This window comes from Electrophorus electricus, chromosome 1 (genome assembly GCF_041902795.1).
Source record: "Electrophorus electricus isolate QZ-2024a chromosome 1, ASM4190279v1, whole genome shotgun sequence".
In the NCBI taxonomy this organism is placed as follows: domain Eukaryota; kingdom Metazoa; phylum Chordata; class Actinopteri; order Gymnotiformes; family Gymnotidae; genus Electrophorus; species Electrophorus electricus.
Genome location: NC_137497.1, coordinates 31,213,644 through 31,221,607, shown reverse-complemented (window position 1 = coordinate 31,221,607; position 7,964 = coordinate 31,213,644).

The following is a 7,964-nucleotide window of genomic DNA, read 5'->3' as shown; positions in this document are numbered from 1 at the left end:
TATTGCCTGCATGTTTGAGGCATTCTTCATCTCTCTCTCTCTCTCTCTCTCTCTCTCTCTCTCTCTCTCTCTCTCTCTCTCTCTCTCTCTCTCTCTCTCTCTCTCTCTCTCTCTCTCTCTCTCTCTCCTCTCTCTCTCTCTCTCTCTCTCTCTCTCTCTCTCTCTCTCTCTCTCTCTCTCTCTCTCTCTCTCTCTCTCTCTCTCTCTCTCTCTCTCTCTCTCTCTCTCTGCATGTTACAGATAGGGAAGAGTCCAGTGGGAAAGAAGGAACGGTTGGATCTCCACTACAACGACTCCTGTGTGTTCGCCTGTGTGTGCATGTGAGTATGTGTGTGTTTGTGTGTGTGTGTGTGTGTGTGTTTGTGAGAGAGAGAGAGAGAGAGTTTTGTGTGTGTGTGCATCTTTGCACCTACATGCATGTTTGTGTGTGTGTCAGTGTATTATGTGTATGTGGGAGCATAATGAAGTGGATGTCGGAATATACTGTTTATTAGTTCACTTAGCTAATTCAGGGTGTTACTGATCCTCACAGTCAGAAGAGACAATCTCAACAGCAGAAGCAGCGATGAGCAGCGCGCCCGTCTGGAAAGCTCCAGCAAATGTTGCTCTCCGCAGACACTGATGACTTACCAGAGGTCCTGTAGGGAAACACACATAGGCTATCACTGCCTTTTGTTCACAGGTGAAGATGACAAATATCTCCTACTTTTGTTAGTGAAGCGCAACCGTAGGCAAAGTTTTCCCGAAGTACCATAAGAGAGCTAACGCAGTACTAAAAAGAGCTTCACAGAAATCACAAGGAGTGCGAGACGATGTACGGCGTGTGAATGAAGCCAGAGAAGTGTGCAGGGAACTGCCCCTCACTCCTATCGTCCTCCCTCCTGGTCCTTCACGCGAGTCATCTCCTGTGCATTCCTTAAGGCTCTTCGATCTCGGGATCCCGTTTAAACGGGTCCAGAACAGTGTGTGTGGGGGGAGACAATAGCGTCAGCATCATTCAACGCCCGCAGCACACGGCGCAATAACAACATGTCGCTGAGCATCGTTTAACCTTTACAGGGCCCCGTATTGATCCGCACGCCGCTTATCAGGACCCGATCGGAGCTGTGGGACGGCTCCCGCACAGCTTCTCCGTTCCTAGAGCCGTCGGTAGAGACAAAGTGATCCCAACGCACTCGTTAGGCGGGATTTTTCTCGGATGGTCACACCCCCCCCCCCTTTATGTTCTTATCTGTTTTCTTCCTTTCATGCATTGTCACTTGGATGCCTCTTTATTTTGAAAGACAAAGACACGCTGCAGGCAGAAGTTGGAGATATAAAACCTGCAAAGCTTTGAAGCTTCCCAGTGGCACCTGAAAGCCTGAAAACCCATTTACTGTAGAGTCCTGAAACTGCTGTCCTGCAGACCTGTTTACTGTAGAGTCCTGAAACTGCCGTCCTGCAGACCTGTTTACTGTAGAGTCCTGAAACTGCCGTCCTGCAGACCTGTTTACTGTAGTCCTGAAACTGCCGTCCTGCAGACCTGTTTCCTGCAGAGTCCTGAAACTGCCGTCCTGCAGACCTGTTTACTGCAGAGTCCTGAAACTGCCGTCCTGCAGACCTGTTTACTGCAGAGTCCTGAAACTGCCGTCCTGCAGACCTGTTTACTGCAGAGTCCCAAAACTGCTGTCCGGCCTGGTTTCAGGTTTCCTTTTCTTTCACACACCTAACGCAGCTTGTAAAAGACATGTAAAATAACTTTGATATAAAATCATTTTGTCTTATGATCTGGTTATACAGAATTCGACTGATTAAGAACCATTTTTGTTGGCAGTCTTAATGATTACTGAAGAAGTAAGTAGCAAGTGGTAATGGGAAATTGCCCACAGTGTCACCCCAGTATACAAAGCACCCACTAAGGCACTGAAACGAACCCCTGCTCCAAAGCAGACCCTCAGAAGAGTGTGCCAGTTCACAGATAGATATGCTCACCAGAGAAGTTCTTAAATCTCCTCTACATGCTGATAATAGATATGTTTGTCATCAAGGGAACTGGCACTATAATAGACTTTTTTAACTTGAGATCTTGGAGCAAAATTAAACGTATTGTGTAATTGAATTCCTGGTTCTAATTGCACCACTCCTATTGTAAATCAGTCCCACTCTGTTCTACAGTCTTCTCGCGCTCACTAACATTCCTCACACGGAGGTAGGGCATTTCCAGTCTCTGATAAGCACTAACAAATTACTCAAATTTCAAAATTAATGGCTGACTGCCTGCCACTGAGAGATATCATTGTGTCCCTTAAATATTTTGATCTTGCGATTAGATCGAAATGTGGTGAATTCCTAAGCAGCATCGCCCAAGCTCGCATGATCGCAGAAGAAAGACGCTTCCCTATTTTTTAAAAGAACCAAATTGAATTTTGAGTAAATGTGCTGATATGGAATAATTAGAAAAAGTTGGATCTGCATTCACATTACTATTGGTCACAGAATGGTGTGATCTAGAGCTGTGCTCGCTCTCTCTTTCTCTCTCTCTCTTTCTCTCTCTCTCTCTCGCTATATATATATATATACATAGAGAAAGAGCGAGAGAGAGAGAGAGAGAGAGAGAGAGAGAGAGAGAGAGTGAGAGAGAGAGAGAGAGAGCGAGCGAGAGAGAGAGAGAGCGAGAGAGAGAGAGCGAGAGAGAGAGAGTGAGTGAGAGAGAGTGAGTGAGTGAGTGAGAGAGAGAGAGAGAGAGAGAGAGAGTGAGGGCAACCTCCTGAAATTTTATTAAGATATTTAAAAAGGCAAGTATTTACCACTGACTAAAGCATGGTGAGATGGTGAATTTAATTTGCAAAGAAAATGCAAGTTAAAAAAGTGTGAAAAACCCCCACACACGTAGCACTTAAATGCCTTGTATTTTTCAGCAGTCTTCCTCTAATTACACCCATGCGAAATCACATCATTTGTGCTTGTTCTGTGTTTGGAATGTTATTATAAGCACCAATCATTCCAAATCTGAATTAGACTCAATGGCTACCAAGCAACTAGTATGGTGATCCATATGCAAACTTCAATATAAGTTGGAAATCATTATGGCTTTGTAATTGCTTAACAAGGTTTCTTTATTTACTCGTCACAATGATCCCCTCCTAAACATCACCGAGCACGCTAACACACCTCATGTGTGCGCCATCGTATTGAAACTGGTGACTTTTACCTCCATTTCCACCTGACAGGCGTGGTCATTGCAGCCGGCGGCGCTGCAGTTCCAGAGCGCGCGTGTACCGTTGTCGTTTGGGTCTTGGTAGGCACGGTAACGGTGGCAGTGATTTTCCATGCGACGCCAGGCGGGCGGGCGGGCGGGCTAGGGCCTCGGCAGGAGTCCGCCGAGAGGATGGCATCTGCAGAGCTTCTCCTGGGACGGGCCGGTGAAGCCTGAGCATCCGCGACGGGCTGCTCATTAGCCAGAGCGGAAAGGAACCCTCACAGATGGCTGTCAGCGTTCGAAAAAAAAAAAAAAAAAAACCGCAATCGTCTTCACCCGACAATTCATTCGAGGTTTGAGTTCCTTCTGCACTTTCACGTGACATTGCAATATTCAAGCGCTATTTGTTTATTTCCTCCCTGTTAGCAAAAGTGTGTGTGGGTGGGAACAAGTTGAGGCAAATAGAGGAGCATGCTGACATCTGAAAATGTGCTCTCTAACGAGGTCGCCAGTACTGAACTCCAGTCCTGCAGCCTGTCACTCATCAGCCTAAATCACTGGCGCCGCTCCTGAGACGTAGACGACAGAGCGGGCGCGGGCGCCCCCGCCAGCAACGGGCCCCGCGTCCCTGTCACAGTTTCAGCTGGAGGGCCCGGCCCCTTCCCAAAAGCTCCGCCCTTTCCTGTAACCCCAATAAGCATACAGTCCATCCAGATGTGGGGCAGTAATGTCAACGGTGCCAGCCCTGCCTGATCTGATCAATCTCATGGTGGGGGGATAATTACCGGCCCACCTGGCGCGGCACTGGGCTTGCGGAAGCGCCGCGCGTGGCCGGGAGAAAGGATTAGGATAAAGCTCGCTTCCTGAGTGTGACACGGCAGTGTTTCTACAACATGCACGAGTGTGCACATCTGGGCCAGGACGTACCACGTGTCTACAGAGCATGCTACAGAGCATTATGACCTGGTCTCATCTTGCATTAACATTGTAATTACGATTGATAGTTATTTAGTCCTTCATGTGCCTAATAGAATTATTATTTCAAGATCATTTAACTATGCCTGTGACTACTAAAGAAATAAGAACAACCGTTTTGCTGGGGAACCTATCCCAAAGCTGTATTATTTAGAAACTCTTTCCCACATTTATCAGTCTTCTTGGGGTAGAACTCTTAATCTACGATCTTGAATAATTTCTTCCTAATAGATACAATTATTTGGAGAATGAGGTCCTGTTTCCAGATCAGTGGTGGTGAGTTTTGGGGTAGCCGAGCTTGGGTTGCACCCAGTAGAGTTTAGGCTGCGTTTCGTCACAGAAGAGAACTGCAGGCTAATTGGTGCAGCTTAGGCAAGTTTCACTGGGGAACTGTAATTGAACCAGGAGCAGTAGGAGGCAGCGTTCGAGATGACCTACTTGTGAAGCTCTCAACCCCCCCATCAACTCTAAAAATAAACCCACTGTCCGCTTTTAGCGGTCTTTTAGGAACACTTTGGCGTCGTGGTGTAAACGATGCCATTAGAAGCTCTGTCCTCATTAAGAACCATATCCTACTAAACTCACATCATGCCACCATGCAGCTGATTTTCCTTTATCCACACAAAATCCAAATAAATTGTATTAAACAATTCAACCCAAATCCAGAAGTTGCTATTTTCTGCACTTCTAATAGTGTGAGTGAGAGTTGCTGCTATTCACAATCTTTTTATTCCAAAATAGCCTTTTCTTTCATTACATAATGGAATATCTTAAAGGCAGTAGTTACATCAGGCAGATAATGAATTTAACTCATACGTTATCCATTTAGATTAAGAATTAGCTTCAAAGGAAAATGAACCCACTGCTGGATTCCCAGGCTGGGATATGTGATGCTGCTGACTTATGGATCCAGGCCACCGAATTTCCCTTCCCTCTTTGTGGACTTGCACTGCATCCTTCTGTAGTGCTTTTGAAGATGGTGGTGGTGGTGGTGGGGGGGGGATTAGTGGAACCCGGACAGCCCCCGTATTGTCCAGCCTGGCGGGGGCTCCATTAGCCAAACCCGAGAAAGCCCGCCGGATCTGACGGAGTCGCACAACAGAAGGACGGCCCTGTGTTTACGGAAATAAACACCCGAATCCGCTCTCACCCAAAGACCACGCAAACCCGTTGAAGGGATGGTGCTGTCCACGCCAGCTGGTATTATTCTGGGACACTGGCGTGAATCGTATGAGGCCAGCGTTGGAAACCAGGCCCTAGCTTTGGTGCGGCGCATAAAGTGGACGGAATAACGAGTCCCTCTCCAGCACCGGAACAGTCCAACCTCTGAGAGCTTTATGGGCAGACAGCTTTGAAGGGGCTGGAACCAGGAGAGCATTTTTCTATGAGGCCCAGACAATGCCATGGATTATCGGCCCACACGCCTGCTTGCGTGAGAGCATGGGGCCCTTCAAACTGCATCCGTTCGCTCGCATGTTTGCTCGTTTGGTGGAGAGAGACTTAGGGGGCGAGGTTACGGGGGGAAAACGTCTTCACGACGGCTCTGTGATATCGCCCTGCATGTCACGGGATGTCAGACTATGTTGCCGATGTCCTCTCCGTTTCATTTGATGGCTCTGTCCCGGCAGGCGAAAGCGCTGTGGGTGTGTAGGCGAAGCGCGGTTCCGCCGATGGCGCGTTGGAGTAAGCCCTAAAGGCACACCGTCCTTCACATCTCGGCCTGCTACAGAGAATGAAGCACCTGAGAGTCTCTCCCTACCCAGACACATAGCAGGTCCCTAATGGACAATAATACAACCATGTCAGATTCCTCATTACGGTTTCGAAAGTTGCTCCGGTTGGAGACACACACACACACACAAACATACAAGTGCACACAAACACACACACACACGTACACATACACGTCCATCGTTAAAGAGGATGATTGTGATGGCGGCTGACGGCCGCCTAGACGCACCTCCTGCCTGACCTGCCCGTCACTTTGAGTGACAGGACGAAGGCGGGAAGGGGGTGGGGGTGGGGTGTGCTTTTCAGCAGCTCAGGCAGCTGCGTGTGCACCTGCGATTTCAACCACTGCCCTGCACATATGCACGTTCACAGCCGGCACTGCCCCTCTAACTAAGCCTAAGGAAGCCTAACGAAGCCTAACGAAGCCTAACGAAGGCAATGAAGGCATTTGCAAGCATTTCAAATGATCTTTGAGTGAAAAGAGTCACCGCACAACGAACTTGACAATGAGGAGGCTCTCTAGACGGAGAAAGGCCTGTAAATGTCATTAGAGGTGACCCTGGAACTAACCCTACTTTTAATTGTCATACAGTGTTTTGTATGATCTAACACTAGCATATAAATGAAATCACAGGCTTGCAATGTGAACATCAGTGTCCACACTGTGCATGGATAAAAAGCCACCGTGTTAGTTTATACTTATCTTAAACACGCAAACACAGTATTCATCCGTAGACGTGAGGGCAGAGCCGCGTTTCTTTCCCTCTGCCACCTACTACCATTTTTTTTTCTCATCAGTACCATGGCTGCCTCATTTTCTGTTTTGTTTTGGGCTTTTTTCTTTTATGTCCATCCCCCCCCCCCCCCCCCCCCCACCCCCCCCCGAGGGGTTCTACAGTGCTACTTTGTTGAGCCCACTTCCCTGTTCACATATACGCAGGGAGCTGTCTGATCTTCCTATGTCTTTATGTGAAACAATTAAGGGGCTGTTTTAGGTCAAATAGGAGCTCGGCTGCTCCGCCCGAACCAGCAAAGCTAGCGCGAACAAAAACGGGGGAAAAAAAAGAAAAGCATTTCAAGGCCTCGTCGCCCACACACGCTTTTTTTTTCTCATCCTGGTCCTTTAAGACACTGAAGGGACTGCACTTCGCCCGTGTAAAAAGAGCCCATTATCAAAGCATTGAGATACAATTAGACCGACATTTTCTTAAGAAAACCAAGCGAGCAGGGGTAAGAGAGAGAGAGAGAGAGAGAGAGAGAGAGAGAGAGAGAGAGAGAGAGAGAGAGAGAGAGAGAGAAGAGAGAGAGAGGGAGAGGGGAACGCGGAAAAAGAGCATGAAACGAAAGAAGGACTCCGCACTCCAGATCTTATCGTGGGGGGTAGCACACATACTGATCTTTGAAGACGCTTATTAGGGTGTGCGCTAAGAAGACAAGTGCCCCGGTGTACAGATCAGAGGAATGCGCGTACAGGCGCGTAAAGGCACCTGCTAGATGTTCACTATCGTGGCGCGTCACTCAGCGGCGCCTGGGACCGTTTTTTAATATCGGACTGTTCTTGTCTTTCATGGCCCAAAGAGACTACTTGGAGCTTTAGAAAAAAAAGACGTTCTGATTAGGATCACATACAAAAATATATATATTTCCCCCTGCCTCTTTCGGTAGACAGGAGAATGTGTTACATGCACACAGATCTTACAGCCGCCGTTTCCCCGTAGGCGTTATATCACTGAAGAAAGGGTCCACTGTTTCGCACGCGGCCATCGCTGAGTTAGCCGGCAAGGTCCTTGCAAAGAGGCTTAGACCACAAGTGTACTTCAGCATTTCGGCATCGCTTGTGATGCAAACCAAGGCAGAATGCGTAGCCTGTCTGTTTGCTCGCTGTGAGTCACGCTACCATAACGCAATATGGAAGCCACCAATTTTTGCTGTCAACAGATTTGACCCGCAATTAAATCTGGACGTTCTGATTTATGGTCTGGTCAACTGGTCTTGTGAAGCGCAAGCTTTTACATCTATGTCTATATAATATGTAATAAGCTCGCTCGCTCTCTCTCGCTCTCTCTCTCTCTCTCTCTCT